The following is a 16,584-nucleotide window of genomic DNA, read 5'->3' as shown; positions in this document are numbered from 1 at the left end:
GGTGTTAGGACTCCCATCTCCAGGTCCATGGGCAGCTTACCTGGTCTGGCTCGCATCAGGTAAGCCGGGGTGCAGTTTGTAGCATTCACCGGGATATGGTTGTATAAGTCTATTAGGTCCGGCAGTTTTTCTGGCCACAGGCTGCGTTCCTCCAGGGGCAACGTCTTCAGGAGATCAATGACTATATTGTTCATTTTCTCACACATCCCGTTGGTTTGTGGGTGGTAAGGCGTCGTACGAATCTTCTTACAGCCATAGAGGTTGCAGAACTCTTGGAAGATTTCAGCTTCGAACGCTGGACCCTGGTCCGTCAGGACCTGTTCCGGATACCCGTGTGGACGGCAGAAGTATTGCTGGAAGGCTCTGGCCGCCGTTTGGGCTGTCAAGTCTTTTACCGGGACCACCAGTAGAAAACGGGAATAGTGGTCCACGATTGTCAGGGCGTAGATGTATCCTGACCGGCTTGGAGCCAATTTGACGTGGTCCAGAGCTACCAGCTCAAGAGGCTGCTGGGTGACGATGGGCTTCATGGGTGTCTTCTGGCTGGTGCGGTCTTTTCTCCTTACGTTACAAGGGCCACAGTCACTGCACCACTTCTCTACAGCCCCTCTCATGCCGACCCAAAAGAACCGTCCTCTTAGCAGGAACTCCAGTTTCTTCCAACCGAAGTGCCCCGCTCTGTCATGGTAAGCCCCCAGGACCATAGCTGCATCCCGCCTTGGGACCACGACTTGCCAGGTCAGCTCGTGTGTCCGGTGGTTGACAAGTATTCTGCACAGCTTGCCTTCATAGAGGAACAGCTTGCTCTTCTCTTTCCATAGCTGCTTGGCTTCCTCTGGAGCATCCGAATCTAAGCGGGCGTCTTCCTGGGTCAGCAGATCTTTCACCAGGCGAATCGCAGGATCACTATCTTGGGTCTCGGCCCAGCTGTGGTGAGGAAGGGGATTGATCATAACGGTTGTTAAATCTTCCTCCTTCACGCGGTGGGAGTATTGAGCGGCCCCATACCGGTGAAACGCGGGGAGTTCTACCTCCTCCAGCTCTTCTGGGTCTTCGTCACCTTCAGGTAAGTGAGGCATTCTCGACAGGGCGTCAGCGTTGGCATTGGTTTTGCCTGCCCGGTACTTGATCACGAAGTCATAATTGGAGAGACGGGCCATCCACCGCTGTTCCAGGGCACCAAGTCTTGCACTGTCTAGGTGTGTTAATGGGTTATTGTCCGTGTACACAGTGAACTTTGCGGAGGCCAGGTAATGCTTGAAGCATTCCGTTGCGGCCCACACCATCGCCAAGAATTCTAGCTTGAAGGAGCTATAATTCTCCGGGTTCCTCTCGGTGGGCCTCAGCTTCCGGCTGGCGTACACGATCACCCTTTCTCTGCCCTGTTGGTTTTGTGACAGTACGGCTCCCAGGCTGGCCATAATCAGGGTAGGCAAGGATCTCATCCCCTGTGAGGGCCATCTTCAACTGGCGGAAGGACTCCTCTTCCGGTTTATCCCACTTGAAGGGTGGCTTTTGGCTTCTGGACTTAGACTGTCCTATCAGGAGGTCCTGCATAGGAGCTGCCATCTTAGTGAACCCGGGGATGAACCTTCGGTAGTAGCCTACCAACCCGAGGAATTGCCTCACTTCTTTGATGTTCGAGGGGCTTGGCCAGCTCTTGATTGCTGTGACCTTGTCGGGGTCGGGGGCTACTCCTTCTGCACTTACCACGTGCCCTAGGTACTGGACCTTCGGTTTCAACAGGTGACACTTCGATGGTTTCACCTTCAGGCCATAGCCTGCCAGGGCTTCGAACACCTCAGCCAGGTGCTTTAGATGGTCCTCGTAAGTCTTCGAATAGACGATCACGTCGTCCAGGTAAAGGAGGACCGTCTTGAAGTTTTGGTGCCCTAGACAGCATTCCATCAGCCTCTGGAAGGTCCCTGGTGCGTTGCAGAGCCCGAAGGGCATACAGTTGAACTCGCTCAGTCCCATCGGAGTGGTGAAGGCGGTCTTCTCCTTGTCAGCCTCTGCCACAGGAACCTGCCAGTACCCACTAGTAAGGTCCAAAGTAGAAAAGAAGTTAGCTGATTTTAGTGCGGCTAAAGACTCCTCTATTCTAGGCAGCGGGTATGCGTCTTTATGGGTGATACGGTTGATTTGTCTATAGTCCATGCACATTCTCATGGTGCTGTCTTTCTTTTTTACCAGAACCAGGGGGGCTGCCCAGGGGCTACAGCTATCTCTAATGACCCCAGCTTCTTTCATTTCTCTTAGCATGCCCTTTGCGTTCTGATAATGTGCAGGGGGTACAGGTCTGTGCCTCTCTTTTATTGGTGGGTGGCTCCCTGTGGGGATGTGGTGTTCTATCCCTTTTACTCTGCCGAAGTCTAGCAGGTGCTTACTAAAGACTCTCTCATAGTCCTGTACCACCCAGTAGACTCCTTGTTTTTGGTGCAGGGGAGTGGAGTCAGCACCCACATGGAGTTTCTGGCACCAGTCCTCCTTTTGTTTCTGGGAGCCATTACTCTCCGCCTGTGGAGATGGAGGCAAAGGTTCCACGGCCCTGATAGCTTTGTGCTCAACAGCAAACAGTTTGGCAAATGTAGCGTACCTGGGTAAGTGTACATCCCTCTCCCCAATGTTGAGAATGCGAACGGGCACCCTCCCATGACGGACATCAACCCCCGGGCTGTCAAAATGGTGGGCCTGCTGTCTGAGTACAGGGGTTCTACCATGGCTTGGTAGTCTCTACCTGTCAACCCGATTGCAGTCCGACACCAGATCATCATTTCACTTTTGGGAGGCAAGGAAATGGGGAATGGGTCACTCAGTCTTACGCTACCGATCTCACCACCAGACAGTTCTACCTGCTGCCGTCTCATCAGGGCTTTTATCTCCTTGTTGAGGACTCTCTGTTGGCTGGAACTAGCATTCACCGCCACCTGTTGTAGAATTACAATTACCTCTGAAAGACAATTTTCAATCACGTTAGTACCCACAGTTATTTTAGGGTGACTTTCACGACGGTCAATGTCCACAATAATCACTCCCTGTGCCGGTAGTTCAACTTTACCAGTTTTAATGGTCATCTCCTTGAACCCCATCTGCGGCACAGGCAAGCCATTACTGGCGATGATGCTCAAGTCACTGTCTGGATACCGTGTTATATCAGAATCAGTCCAATACTGCTTAAAAAGTACATAAGGGATAGTAGTTACTTGCGACCCGGTATCCAGCAAGGCACTCATGGGGATGACGTCCAGCACCACGGGTAAAATCGGGCGCCCCCCAACGTACTTATCACGCCAATTATAAGGGCCTGGTGATCTTATGCCTGGGGGTTGGCCCTCTGCCCCAGGTTGGACCTGTTTAAATTACAGTACCTGGAGATGTGTCCGGGCTGGTTGCATCAATGGCAAATGGGCTGTCCATCCTCTGCGTAGCGATCTGTGGGCCTCCCTCGGAACGACGGGATCCTCCTCTGTTGACGCCATGGGACATCCTCCGGACTTGAGGCCAACTCGATGGGTCTTGACTGGTCCACTTGCAACGCCTGGATGGTCCTGGTCAATGCCGCGACGCTCCTGGTCAGCTCCTGGACTTGGTGGTGCAGATCTTTCGACGGGGCTTGGTTCAGGGCCTGTGCGTCAGCCCCCACAGAGTCCATAGAGGAGGGCGCTGCCTCATGGTGATAGGTGAGAGCAGGGCGCCGGGGGTTTATAACGCCACTTGTTGCGGGTCCGCGGAGCACCCTTATGGCCCTGTCCTTGAATTGGGCAAAGGTCAGATCAGGGTTCTGAAAGAACATGAGGCGCAGCTGGGTCCTGTGGGCGCTAGACAGCAGACCTTCTATGAACTGTTCTGTTAATAGCCTATCTGTATCTTGCACGCTGCCACGGTCAGCTTGTTTGATGGCTCTAAAAGCTTCCTGCAAATTTAGAGCATAGTCTCTGATGCTGTCCTGTGCCCGCTGCTTACATACATAGAACCGCATTTTAATTTCAGCGGAGGTACGGGTATCAAAGGTACCCCGCAGCCGGGCCAGAATGTCCTTTACGGTCCTTTTCTCCTCAGCGGGCCATGGCTTTACCTCCCGCTGGGCTGCGCCAGTTAACTGCCCTGTCAGTATGCTAATCCTCTGTTCCTCTGTCAGGGGGTAAACTTGGAACAAACTGTACAGCCTTTCCTTAAAGTCAGTTAGGGCAAGGGGCTCTCCTGAATACTTAGGCAGCCAGGCCACCCCAGGGATGTAGGGCAGGGAAAATGGCATCACCGCTGCTGCAGCTGCGCTGGTGGTAGTGGGCGCCTCCGTGTCCGACATCTTCCTCCCCCCTAGTTAAGCGTGGCCTACCTTCCGACGATCCTCTTCTGTAGGCCGCGGCTCCGCTGGTGCTGCTCTGGACGAGGACCTTGCTTCGCGTCCTGGTGACGTCAGCGTCACTCTCTCTCCCTTCCAGGACCTTGCGCAGCGTCGGTGCGTGGGGCGGAGCTTCGGGTCTCGCGCGGTTTGGACGTCTACGCCCCTCTTCTTCCCGCGCGGCGTCCTGAAGATGGCGTCCGATGGCGGGAAAACGGCTGAAGATGGCGGGAACCGACGGAAGATGGCGGGAGATGGCTGAAAATGGCGGGAAACGGCTCCGGATGGCGGGAAACCTCTTCTTCAGGTACGTGTACAGTCTTTTTCAGGCACGCAATACCCGTTTGTGGCGGGTTGGTTACAATCCTGCCGACTACGCCAAAAGCTGACTCGCCCCCTGGACAGTGGGGCATTCGGAACCGGGCTTCAGGGCAATGCTGGGAGTAGAGGTGGCGACCCGGTTCAGTGGCTAAGGGTGGTCAGACCAGTGGTAGTCTGCTATGTGCTGTAGGTAATGTCCGACTACGCCACCCGTGGATTGCGGTCAGGGCTAACCGCCGCTGCAGTGCAGACCGCTGGGGCTGATATAAATGTGCAGCACTGAATAGTTCAACTCCCCACGGGAGGAGTATGGCCCCAGGGCAGTATATATAATGGATGATAGAGGGGATGATTCCGACCGCGATAGCCAGGAAACAGAGGCCTCTTAAACAGTTCAGGGTCTTTATTAGGACAGGTAAAATGACTCAGAAACAGGCCCGGCTAGGAGGGGGCCTGGATGTCTGAGAACAAGTGGGAAGCTGGCCCTGGTCAGGGTGAGGGTGTAGGCCTACGGTGCTCTCTGTGCTCCTTCTGGCTATTTACCTCCTTGTAGTGTAACAGCCCACGTTCCTGAGCTCACCGTGTCCTCTCGCCCGTATGGCTTGCAACTTGGGTCCCTTTCTACTCCCGGCCTGGTACGGCTTTGCTGGTCCCTTCTGCTGTGGCGGAGCCTCCGGGCTTCTTAGGCCAAGGAACATACAGTCCCCTGCGGTCTGGTTATCTGCTGTAGGACCTGGAATCCTCCCAGCCTCAGACACCAAAGTCTGGTAGATTAGTTTCTTTGTCTGCCAGGACAGACTCACTTCGCCTTTTGTCCTTGGCTCGTGGCTCTCCTACTGCCACACGTCCTCTTAGGCTGCAATACAACTGTCTGTCCCTGCTCTGGGACACCTCTCAATCCAGAAACAGGTTGTCCAGTTCTCTCTAACCCTGCCCCCAGCTCCAGCTTTTATAGGGGCAGCCTGCTCCCCCTACTGGTCTGGGACAGGAGGTGCTGCATGCTAATGGTCCTTGACTAGAGGTGCTCCCCCTTGCTCTCAGACACAGCTTTATTATATTTGTGGCATCCAGGCCAGGGTGACACATTTGCATTCTCTTTAGTAGCCGGCACTGTCAGCAGGAGGTGCGGCTCAGCGCTCCTCCATGCTCACTTGTAAAGTCAATGAATATTCATTCTTCTCCACGCTCATGAGAGTGGACAAGAGAGAATATTCATCTCCCTTTAGCAGCGGGCACATGTGGTAGCTGCAGCAGCTGCTACTGCGTGTGCCCCGCTCCACCTCCGCCGCAACCCACTCCTCCGCTGCTGCAACCCGCTCATCCGCCGCCGCAAGCCCTCCCCCCACTATCCACCATCGGAATAGTAAGGTGGAAAGGGGGGCTTTTTCAGCACAAAAAATGTGCTAAAAAACTTGGCTTATACTGGAGTATGTACAGTAAGCTGCTTATGCAGCAGCTCCAGCAGCAGCTCCAACAGGATCAGCACCGTCAACAGCAGCAGCAAATTGATTTGCTCGCAGAGGCGATTCGTGGCATGGCGACAGCTCCGACAAGATCAGTGGATGATTTTTCCATCCGGAAGGCACTAAGAGGAGCTCTGCAGAAAATGACCTCGGGTGACGACATAGAAGCTTTTTTGACTGTATTTGAAAGGGTCGCCGAGAAGGAGAAACTTCCGCCAGAGCAGTGGGCAGAGGTGCTGGTGCCATACTTGACAGGGAAGCCCCAGAAGGCTTACTATGACTTGGCCTTGCAAGACGCCAAGGAGAATGTCAAGCTAAAAACTGAAATTCCGGTGCGCTTTGTGGGTAGTGATGTCTGTCAGGGTGCTTCGGGTCCACCACTGGGGGTATTATCGTGGCAAACCCCCTAGCTCCCAAATGTTTGAACTACTGCAGCTGGTCCAAAAATGGTTGCAGCCAGAGTCCTCTACCACTGCGCAAATGGTAGAGTGAGAGGTGATGGACCGGTTTATGCATTCCATGCCGAGGCCAGTTCAGACTACTTGGGTTGCCCAGGGTGATCCCTGGAACTCTGATGAACTGATCAGAATGGTCAAGAAGTATCAGGGCATTGAGGGTTCCTTGGAAAGGCAGCCGACTCCATACTGGGGATCCCAACAGGGAACGGAGGCTCAAAAGGGGGTGAGGCATCCAAGGTCCAAAGGGGCGGGGGAGGTAATGCCAAAGGTTGCTGCTGGTGATATTATATGCTGGAAATGCCATGGCCCAGGCCATATAGCCAGCCGTTGTCCCCTGACCTTCGAGCAAATGGACTGCAACCTGGGACGCCTCTGTTCATACTTTGCCTATCCAGCCTACAGTGTGAACTGTCCACCCAGCGAGGGGTCACAATCTTGTCCCGTAAAGGTAAATGGTTGGCAAGTAACTGGACTGCTAAACTCAGGGAGTCTGGTGACCCTTGTGAGGGCCACACTTCCCCCCAGCTGATCCCAGGGAAGAAGGTTGGCGTCTGCTGAATTTATGGTGATGCTAAAGACTATCCCATGGCCAGAGTGAACATTGAAACAGCCCACAATACTGAGTCCCACGAGGTAGGCGTTGTCCGGGACTTATTGCACCCCATTATTATAGGCCGGGACTTTTGTTTGTTTTGGGATCTGTGGGGGAAGGGTTCAGGGCTCGGTGGTCGGATACGAAACCGTTTAGCCCTAAAGAGGTATCACCACACCCAGAGTCGGACGGGTTTCCCTTCTGTGTCCTTGTGGGGGATGAGGAGGTAGTGTCCCCTGAGACTGACATTCCAGAATTAGGGATGACCAGCAAAAATTTTGCGTCCGCCCAACATAGGGACCTAACTCTGCGGGAAGCATTTAACAATATCACAATATCACAAACTGACATGATAGCTGTCCGGCTCTTGTAGCCACCACCTCTCCTTCTCTTAATGGACCATGGTCACGGATGTAATCATTAGATGCAGCTTGTATTGTAGGTCCCCCAATATGACATATCTCTGCAGCTAGCCCCCACCCATGCTGCAGTTTCGCATTTGCTGCGTTTACAATGATCCCAACCTGCTGTTGTGGTATACTCCCATGCCTATTCTCAGTATAGTGGAGAAATTTGAAGGACTATTCAGTAAAACAGACGCCACCTCCTGATACTCGTGTCCATGTTCTATTTCCCCAGTTTGGGAGAGGGTGAATAGGGAAGAGTTCAGAGGACCCTGGGTCTCTCTGAATGGAGTATGGACCATGGCAGGGGCAGGTGGGGGTGGTGGTTTATAATACCCCTGTCAGCGTTAAGTAATGGGAAGGTTAGTGCTACAACACCGGGTTTACGTGCTCCACAATTATAGCACATCTTGCGCCATCCTGAATTAGTGACCCAACACACATTACAGAGCCAACCATCTGGGTTATATGATGGTGGCTGACTCTCAGTGGGAAGTGCAGGGTATTTAATCTCATAAGGTATAAATTGCTCAGTTTCCGGATTCAGGGGCTGGGGTACTGCTACATTTGTGGGAGATGCTTCTTTAGGGGCTTTAGATTCGGGTTGTGGACACATAAGTACTTCCTCCTGTACTTTTTCAACATATCCTTCATCACAAATCTCATGTGCCACTTTCCTAAAGTTTTCAGCATCTTCCAACAATCCACAAACAACTAATTTTCTTCTATTGTGGCGAATTCCTTCGTCCCACAACACAGGCTGAAGCCTCTCCTCCACAGGAAAATTTAACACCTTAAACACTTTTGGAGCGTGCTTAAAAGATCTTTTCCCTTCTCGACTGATCATGATATTCTTCACATTCTCCCTCTCCTGCAGGGGAGACAAATTCTTTCTGCTCCACAGAAACATTGATTATTCACTACAACTGACAAAAAGATCCTTAATTTGTGCACAGCGGAGTCTGGCCAGAGCTCCCAGCTGTTCCACTATTAACTCACTCCTCCCGTCGGGGGAATTCTTTCACAGCACAATGAAAGGAGGAGCACCTTTTGCAGCAGCTTTGCAGCTGCTCTGCAACTTAGCAGCGCTCCGGACACTCGATATACGTATATCTACTTGCGTGTCCTACCCAATTTCGATCACCTGCCGCAACTGAAACTAACAATGTTCAGTCTCTCCTAAGGATTTTTGTCAGAAGCTGAGAAAGATTCACACAATATTCACTTGTCAATCCGAGGTGATACTGCTTTGAAGTTAAATAATATCAGACCCCTAATGGGACTACACCCCTTATAGTCTCACCTTTGACTATATCCAACCAGGACGTCCGGAGATACTGCAAACAACCACACACCACATGGAAACCACGCCAAACGGTCAGTGTCACTAGTAAAGAACTGGTGCACTTACCGTGGCTTTTTGTGGAGGATGATCAGTCCCAATTCCAGTGGGGGAGGCTGAAAGCAAGTCTCTCTTTGTGGATGTCCAGAGGTGGAGGGGCGTCCCTGGTTAGGGATCCGAGTCACGGCACCAACTGTTAAGGGAGGGCAATAACCCTTCACGGTTGACCAAGTGAGTGTCAAATTATTATGTTGATTGCAATCCACAGAAAATCAAACGGAAACAATGTTCTGTATTGGGAGGATTCAAAGAATCTCTGATCCCATTTATTTTGCTTAGCATTTTATATTGTTTTGAGTATATCAAATAGCCAATCAACTCTACAGCCATACTACAATACTATAGGCTAACTGATGTTAGTACAATTATTACGGAAAACACATACAGTATATGGTCATATTATCATTGTTAGTTTGAAGCACTATGGAAATTTTACAAGGTCGAACCTGGCCTAAACAAGTTAGATAACAGAGTGTCTGACAAAATGTTCTCTTGAGAAAAGGTTAGTGTGAGAGAAGTTCTATGGGAAGAGAATGAAAGAATGTATGTTATGCAAGGAGTGATAATAACATGATTTTAAAGCGAGCAGACAAAATGGAGTTGCTCTAGCATGAGTATCAATATGTCCTCTACAATGAAAGTGAGGGAGGAACTTGTGGAACAGTTATTGGTACCAGGGCCCTGTAGACAGAGGGTGTTGGACATGGCTAATTCACATGCCTTGGGTGTCCATCTGGGAGTGGAAAAAACTCAGGAGCGGATAATGCAGAGGTTCTATTGGCCCGGATGTCACCAGGAAATCTTAAAGTATTGCAGGTCCTGTCCTATGTGCAGTTAAGCGCCCCTACCTCTCCCTTTCAAAGTCCCCTCATGCCATTTCCCATCATTGAAGTGCCGTTTGAGAGAATAGCCATGGACTTGGTCTGTCCCCTGGTTAAATCTGCTCGTGGGCCTCAATATATATTGGTAATTCTGGACTATGCAACACGCTATCCTGAAGCGATTCCCCTGAGAAACTCCTCGACAAAGAGTATAGCTCGCAAATTGATCCACGTTTTTTCCCGGACAGGATTACCAAGGGAGATCCTGACCGACCAAGGAGCACCCTTTATGAGTAAGGTGATGAGGGAATTGTGTAAGGTCCTGCAAAACACCCAACTGGGGACATCAGTATACCATCTTTAGACACATGGCCTTGTGGAAAGGTTCAATGAAATTCTGAAGAGTATGCTGAAGAAGGCCATAGAAAAGGACGGTAGAGACTGGGACTGTCTCCTACCATATCTGTTTTCCCTATCTGAGAGGTTCCACAGGCCTCTACGGGGTTCTCACCATTTAAACTTCTGTATGACCGACATCCGTGGGGTCTCCTTGATATAGCGAAGGAAACCTGGGAAGCCGAAGTTACGCCCCACAGGAGCGTCAATGAGCATGTCACACAAATGCAGGAGAAGATAGTGAAGATGATGCCCATCGTAAAAGGACATCTCCTCCAGGCACAAGAGGCTCAAGCTAGGATCTACAACCAGTCAGCCAGAGTGAGGTAGTTCATTCTTGGAGACCAACTCCTCATACTAATACCGACTGTGAAAAGTAAATTCTTGGCCAAGTGGTATGGGCCTCATGAGATGGTGGAAAAGCTTGGTTAAGTGAATTATAAGATTCATCAACCGTGAAAACGTAAACCATACCACATCTACCACGTCAATCTCATTAAGCCATGGCAAGACAGAGAGCCTGTTGGAACTCCATGTTTGCTGGTCAAGCCAGAAGCCGAGGTTGGAGGAGTTGCAATAGCGGAGACACTGTCAAAAGCCCAAAAACAGCAGTGTCGGGAATTGCTGCAGAAGAACAAGTGAGAGCCTTACTAGGAATCGTGGGATACTACAGGAGGTTCATCCCAAACTTTGCCATGATGGCTGCACCCCTGACTGACCTCCTTAAGGGGACGAAATCAGCAATGGCCAAATAGACTGCAGAGGCGGAGATGGCCTTTCATGAGCTGAAGGTGGCTCAATGTAAGCAACCGGTTCTGGTTACCCCTGACTTCAAGAAGGAATTTATACTCCAGACAGATGCCTCAGATGTCGTTTTAGAAGCTGTCCTTTATCAGGAGATACACGGGGAGGATCACCCGGCTCTTTACCTAAGTAGGAAGCTATCCGCATGTGAAATTAATTATTCCATTGTAGAAAAGGAATGCTTGGCCATGAAGTGGGCGGTGGACACGTTACAGCACTATCTGTTAGGAGGAAAGTTTAGATTGATATCCGACCATGCCCCACTCAGATGGATGAGGGAAAAAAAGGGAAAAAATGGTAATGTCGATGCCCTCTCGAGAATCCCCTGTCTAGTAGTAGAAGATGCCAAGCCCCAAGGCTTTAGGCAGAGGGGGGAGATATGTAAGGTAGCTAAAGGACACATGGGTGATGGGAGGTATGTATCACATACATGGCTGTCCTCTGTGATGTAATCCTGGAATGTTGCTCTAGTGCACATAAGCACTAAGAGGACTGTTTGGTGCATCTGGGCCCAGGTTTTACAGGTAGCCGGAGAGATGGGCAGGTCTGGCTACCCACATACCTCACCTCTGGGTGTGGTTAAGAGGTTATAATGGAGTCCCTTGTTTGACACATGGTCTGTGTATGGAGGGAGAAGGTCTCCTGTGTGTTGTTATCTCCAGACTGAGCCAGTGTACTGGATGCTATCCAGCCTGTGTGACCACAGGACCGGCTAACCAGAGACTTTGCCTACAGGACTGTTTTCTTTGTTTTACCTGCATTGAAGGCTGTTTATTTTCCTATTGCTTGTGGATGGTTTATGAGTAAATAAACCGACATGGACATAGAAAACAGAAATGCTTCCTGTTTTGCCTCCCGACGCACCCAAGTGAGTAGAAACCCCACAGGGGCATGGTGATGAGACATGGGGGCAGAATGGAGAGGAGACATGGGGGCAGAATGGAGAGGAGACATGGGGCAGAATGGAGAGGAGACATGGGGAAGAATGGTGAGGAGACATGGGGTAGAATGGTGAGGAGACATGGGGCAGAATTCTGAGGAGACATGGGGGCAGAATGATGAGGAGACATGGGGGCAGAATGATGAGGAGACATGGGGGCAGAATGGAGAGGAGACATGGGGGCAGAATGGAGAGGAAATATGGGGGCAGAATGGTGAGGACACATGGGGCAGAATGGTGAGGACACATGGGGCAGAATGATGAGGACACATGGGGGCAGAATAGTGAGGAGACATGGGGGCAGAATGGAGAGACTTGGCGGCAGGATAAAGACATATGGGGTCAGGAATGAGAAACACAAAGGGTCAGGAATGAGACGTGGGTCCACAATGGAGTACATATGGGAGCAGGATGTGGGACATTATTACTGTAGGGGCTATTTAAGGGATATTATTACTGCTGTGATGTATTTTATTTTTGAGGTTACGGTTTTCAGTGAGGGGGGAGAGTGCAGGTCGACAATATGTCATTTTTTTTTCATCTGGTGTAGTGTAGAAGTTGGGGAAAAATTGTGGAATGTGCTCTGCAAACTGCTCTAGATAACTGTGTGTTATTTTCTGCAGAGATGAGTCCTGGCTGGATGTAAGAAGTGATGGCGGTCTGTGCTGGATGAACAAGAAAAGCGAAGATGAAAGACTTCAACTAGAGATGTCTCTGGTGAGTCGGTCTGTTACCTGTACACTGACACTATACACTGCATACTATACACATGGCTCCTGTGTATAATGTCACTGGTGATCCCTGTATTACCTGAACACTTATACTATATACAGAGCTCCTGTGTATAATGTTACTGGTGATCACTGTATTACCTGTACACTATACACTATATACATAGCTCCTGTGTATAAGGTCACTGATGATCACCGTATTACCTTTACACTGACACTATATACAGAGTTCCTGTGTATAATGTCACTTTTGATCCCTGTATTACCTGTAAACTTACACTATATACTGTATACTATGTACAGAGTGGCACTTATGGTAATATTAGTATTGTGGTTTTTTTTTATTAATGATCAGTATTGTAGTAATCAGTCACTATGTGATGGTAATATGTGGTCCGGTCATGGTGTGGTGGTATTTGTTCCTTGAATGTGGTATTATTCGGTCACTAAGTGGTGGTAATATGTGGTCTAGTCATGTGTGGTGGTATTTGTTCCTTGTATGTGGTGTAATTCGGTCACTATGTGGTGGTAATATATGGTCTGGTCATGGTGTGGCAGTTACGTATAGTGATATACAGCACTCTTGTGGTTTAATGCGGGTGGTGCACAAGTAGGGCATCCAGCCCATACATAATAAATTGAAAGACTTGGCACTCAGATGAGAAATTATGGTTCCTTTTATTGCATTCAGTATAGCGTTGAACATTTTTGGTCTAGTTATAGACCTTCATCAGAACTGAATGTAGAAACTGGAACCGTGTGAAGTCAAGCGCATGGAGCTGCGACCAATGTCGCTTGAGAGAGGGCTTACTCTCCCAAGGGGTCTCAAGGGGGCCCGAAAAGTTTGCCAGTATGGGGCCCTGAAATTCCTGGTGGCAGCCCTGCATATAATCATAAACAAAATTGTAAAATGATTCACAGGATGAGCAACAGTCTCAATTTGTCATTGATGTGGAAAGAATTAACACTAAGGTGTAATCTAGCTCTTAGCTATATCGCAAAATAATTGAAATTTACATTGTGGGCCAATTTACATACAGCATCTCAGATTTTAGTAGTAAATATATAAAATGCAGTATGCAGTCATTTTCGATAATACTTATGTAAGACATGAATTCTGCCCTTTGCCATAATGGGCAAAGATGAAAAGATTTCCGTGGCACAATGTGTCTTTCCAAAGTTATTGTCACTTGTTGCATTTCATACTTCTGAAGGCCAAGGTAGACTATGTTCCCGGAAAGAACTTGTTTATGGAAGAAATCCTGCAGCAGGAACACAAGTGTTAGGGGAACAGAAAAGAGAGTAAAGAGTTGTGTATTAGTGTAGGCTCTCCGGAAAGTATAAATATGAGTAGAAAGTAACCCAATACATCTATCAGCAAGCGATAAATATTTGCAGATGGCCACCCAGCGTTTTTGCCAGTTTTAATTTCCATGTAGAACTAGTCTATATGTATTGATTAAAGCCACACTTATTTATAAAATAAGAGTAAAATGTATTTAGAGCCAGAAAAGCACCAGGACAATTATTTTTTTAAATCTGACATTTTATTACATTGCAAAGTTCATGAGAAAAATGGTAATTAGCAGAATTTGGTAAATGTCATAAAAATCTGCACAATACATGTGTTATTTTGCTAATAAAGGACAGAAATCTAAAGAATGTGTGTGAAAATAATGAGAGACGTTTTCAGTGAAGGACCATGTTTTCTCTTTTATATTAAGTTCACTGGATGTTTTATTTTTGTCCAAATTAGTACTTTTAAGAATTAAAAGCGCTGAAATGCTATGAAAAAATATGTACTTAAAATGCCGCTCTAGCACTCAATAACATTGCGAACTCTGACATAATAAGTGGGTAGTGAAAAGCAGTGCATCCATTTAAGTACATAAAAAGCAGCAAGCTAAGATGGTATTGCTTAGTGATGTGCTGAGTATTGCACTAATGCTAGCAGCATTTCTAAGGCAGTGAGACAGGTAATGCTTTGTAGTCAAAAAATTAAATTATAGTGATAAAAAAACAGAGTACATCCCCTTTGAATTCTATTGATTTATCTATCAAGACATGATTAAAAAAAAAAACTTCTTGTCCTTAGAAAGCATTTAAATTAGATTAATAAAATCTCAAAAGAAAAAATTAACAACATGACATGACAAATTACAAATTGTCATTATATGTCATTTATATGTTTAACAAAAATTAGGCCAAAATGCCGAAGCAGTGTATGAAAAATTAAGTTCAGCCCATGAATCATTAGTTTGTAGAATCTTGAAAAAAATATTTTATGTAAGATCATCAGTCTTTCACATTGTTCTGAAAGAGTTTTCTCCCACACTTTTTTATAGCTTTACTTAACCCCTTTGTGAGCTGTAATAATACGTTTCTGTGACCTGGACCTTAATGACCAGGTACGTATTATTACGCCTCACTGATCGGGCCCGCACAGAAGTTGTGCGGGCGCAATCACTTCTGGGTGTCAGCTGCTTTTGACAGCTGACACCTGATACTCTGTGCCAGGAGCGGTCCCGCACTGCTCCCGGAACATTAACCCTCAAAATGCTGTTATCGATGTCGATCGCAGCATTTCTAGGGCAGGCAGAGGTAAGAGATCCCCTCTTACCTTTGATCGGACACCCCAGAGCAGGGTCCTGATCGTTACCATGGTGACCCAATGTCATCATGACGACATCCGGGTCACCAGGCATCAGGAAGTTAGTCAGATCATGCGCAGTGCATGATCTATCTAGCTTGTGCAGTGCTGCTGCATCCCTATGCTATAGAAGCGATCAGCCTGTAAGAAATGAAAGTCCTATAGTGGGACAAGGTGTAAAAGTGAAAGAAAGTGTCAGAAAAGAGAAAAATAAATGTAAACCAATTAAAAAAACAAATGAAAAAATAATCCAAAAAAATATATACTGAACCCATAAATAAATATTATTATGAAAAATAACAACAATAAAAGTACACATATTTGGTATCACCGCGTCCAGAACGACCTGATCTATAAAACTGTCCCACTAGTTAACCTGGTAAAAAATTAAAAACAACGCAAAAAACGATGCTTTATCATCATACTGCCAAGCAAAAAATGGAATAGAGCGTGATCAAAAAGACGAATGCAAATGAAAATGGTACCACTGAAAACATTGTCTTGTCCCACAAAAACCAAGCTGCCATGCAGCTCCATCAGCCAGAAAATGAAAAAGTTATAGCTCTCAGTATAAAGCAAAGCAAAAAAAATTATTTTTTCTATAAAATAGTTTTTATTGTGTAAAAGCGCCAAAACATAAAAAACAGTATAAATGTAGTATCACTGTAAACGTACTGACCCAAAGAATAAAACTGCCTTATCAATTTTACCACACGCGGAACGGCATAAAATGTAATACTAATCCCTGAATTTTTGTTTTTTGTTTATTCTGCCTCCCAAAAATCGGAATTGAAAGCGTTCAAAAAATGTCACGTGCTGGAAAATTGTACCAATAAAAACATCAACTTGTCCCACAAAAAACAAGCCCTTAAATTACTCTGTATGCCTAAATATGGAAAAATGATTGCAAAAACTAGTCTTTGCAAAAAAAAAGCATCTTTTAGTGTGTGACAGCTGCTAAACATAAAAACTCAATATGAATCTGGTATCGCTGTAATCGCACCGACCCAAAAAATAAAGTAATCTAATCACTTATACCTCATGAGGAACGGCATGTGTTAGGGTTGGGTTAGGGTTGTGTTAGGGTTGGGTTGGGTTAGTATTGTGTTAGGGTTGGGTTGGGTTAGTATTGAGTTAGGGTTGTGTTAGGGTTGTGTTAGGGTTGTGTTAGGGTTAGGGTTACGTTTAGGATTAGGGTTACGGTTATAATTAGGGTTAGGGTTATAATTAGGGTTAGGGTTGTGTTAGGGTTAGGGTTGT

The sequence above is a fragment of the Phyllobates terribilis genome, unplaced genomic scaffold (genome assembly GCF_046119375.1).
Source record: "Phyllobates terribilis strain yellow unplaced genomic scaffold, ASM4611937v1 Scaffold_2__4_contigs__length_985480577, whole genome shotgun sequence".
Taxonomy (NCBI): Eukaryota; Metazoa; Chordata; class Amphibia; order Anura; family Dendrobatidae; genus Phyllobates; species Phyllobates terribilis.
Note: the sequence above shows the minus strand (reverse complement) of the source record.